The sequence below is a fragment of the Vollenhovia emeryi genome, unplaced genomic scaffold, assembly GCF_000949405.1.
Source record: "Vollenhovia emeryi isolate VEMERY1.0 unplaced genomic scaffold, V.emery_V1.0 DF939202.1, whole genome shotgun sequence".
Taxonomy (NCBI): domain Eukaryota; kingdom Metazoa; phylum Arthropoda; class Insecta; order Hymenoptera; family Formicidae; genus Vollenhovia; species Vollenhovia emeryi.
The window spans coordinates 484031-486475 of record NW_011967164.1 but is presented as its reverse complement, the minus strand read 5'-3'; the positions used below and the strand labels follow the sequence as shown (position 1 = coordinate 486475).

At 39.4% G+C, this 2445-nt stretch overlaps 1 protein-coding gene across 1 annotated transcript in view; it reads right to left on the bottom strand.

Annotated features, from left to right (window-relative positions):
• LOC105561730 (neuroligin-3-like) overlaps positions 1-2445 on the bottom strand; it is a 94905-nt gene that overhangs the window by 86057 nt on the left and 6403 nt on the right. The window lies entirely within an intron of this gene.

Below are 2445 nucleotides of genomic sequence, written 5' to 3'. Positions count from 1 at the left end.
TTAATCGAATAAAATTTTGGTTAAGGTAAATTAAGGAATTAAGGAAATTAAATAAAAAGTCTGGTGAGGTCAAAATTCAAAGAAAATTTGTTTGATTTCAAAGCGACGGTATCGTATCCACGCACAATTCGCACGCGAAAGGCGCAACAAGTATACGAAGCGTCCGACTTGCCGAAGCGAGTACAAGTAACGCGATAAATAAAAGAAAATTGTTCTCGAGATTTGTTTATTAGACCGTTTGAAAAATGGTTTTAACTGAGTTTGAATCGGGCTATGTGCGAAAATGCAATTACAAATGAAAATTTGAATAAGTATCGAGTGCGGCGAACTTTTATCTGCGAAGCAGATGCGACGGGGACCGAAGGCGGCGCGCGCGAGACGAGCCGCGACATCCACGTGCCAAATTGATGAGCGTTTCCAAGCGCGACGTATTCGAATTAAAGCACATCCGTCAAGAAAACGACTGTCGTCCGTAATTCTCGTGAAACAACAATCACTACTTACAGCGTCGTATTCCCGCGAGCGTTAATTCGAACGTCCTTCGCCGCTTTCTCGGTACGTCACGAGCCTGCGCGTCGCGCCACTCCCGGCTACCCCTGCGGCGCCATATTGGTTGCTACTTCGACGCAGGTCGGTCGCTCCGCGCTTCTTGCGTCTTCCGAGCGCGAGTTGCGCGTAGATACGACGTCGGGAGTGACCGGTCGTTCGCGGGGCAGTTTTACCACGTGAGTAACAGTGTGGTGCGTAAAAATAATCGCATTCGCGCGACGTTACGTTCCCGTTACGTCGCTAAACTCTCACGCGCGTCCCGCGCCGCTCTTCCCGCGTTCTCCGATTCACCGCCGAAAATCATTTAATTTAACTAATCAGAATTCTTCAATGTCACCAGCGGTAATTAACAACGTCAGTGTTTTCTTGACCACACCCGAAAATTTATTGCGAAAAATATTACCTCAGCCAGGGTGTGAACCTGGACCTCCCTGCACTCTAGGCGGGCGTCTCACCAATTCGACCACCGAGGCGTATGATAATATTTGTCGCAATAACAGTATAAAGATGTTGTCTATGCGTATATTTTCGACTTTTGTCAACTGCGCGCCGTTAAGGGTTGTCGGCCGTACACAAAACTGTCGAATACGCGATTTTTAAGTTTTCCCTCCCCCTCCCCCTTTCCTAATTGCGTGGGAAACACCGTGTTTGAGGTCAATGGTGAATAATCAACTAATCAGAATTCACATTTTATTTAAATCAAAGCATACACGCAAGTATGCTTTGTTGTAGCCCAATAATTGTAATCTAAAATGTGAATTCATATACCGTTTTCCATCTCGTCTTGCGCGTCGGTTTTTTTCCGGACCTAAAGGAACCTCGATATTTTTCCTCGGTAATATTTTTCGCAATAAGAATTCGTCACAGTACGGGGAGGGGGCATTGAATGCTAAATATAGCATTTAAAATAATTCGAAATCGTTCATCGATTTTAATATGTGAATTCACTGACGACAAATGATTCCATCTAGATGAAACTGTGTTATGTCCGAAAAGAAACCGGCGTGCAAGACAAGGTGGAAAACGGTGTACGAATTCATTTTAGATTACAATTATTGGCCGACCAACATCTTGCTCGGACCTAAAGGCGATCTCACTTGTTTGATTTATATCATAATGGTCCGATTTAACTTTATTCATTTTATTTACTTCTAACATTGGCTAGATTTGAAGAAATGGATACGAATTTTCTTGGAAATTCCAATCTCAATGAAATGAAATTTTGGTTAAGGTAAAGAAGTCACGTCTTTGAAATTAAATAAAAATTCAAACAAATTTGTTTGATCTCGAGCAAACTTTTCTCTGGGTATAATGTTCGATCAGTCCGTTTTGCGTGTCTTTGCGCCCGGAGTTTTGCAATTCAAGTATGAAAGTTAAAATGCACTTTCATTTCTGTAGTTGGTAAAATTTAATGCATGATATTTACATGTGTAGAGAATAATACACGACTGTAATTATGTGGAATTTTTCGCGATTATGTAAAATATTCTCGCATTAAATGTGTTTACGTTTTTGCTATCGCAGTAATTTTTCCGATGCGTTTTAAATATAGACAATTTAGTTGAAATATTATGTTGGAAAATTAAAAGAATATGAAGTAAATCTATTACATGTAAAAATATTTTATCGATTTCCGATTAAAGTAAATAGTAACTTAAGAATAACTAGTGCGGTAGCAGCGATCGGTGAGTAAATTAATTTATGCAATCTGTTTATATATTGACGTTTGTGTTACATCATAGTTTCGTTAAACAACTTGTATAAAATTCAGCAATATTAGAGTGGTAAGTTTTCAAATAAAACGTTCAAGCACTTGGACGATATCATATTTTTGTTAAGCAACTTACATAAAATTTGAGAAATTTAACTTAAAATTTAGCAATATTAGAATTGTAA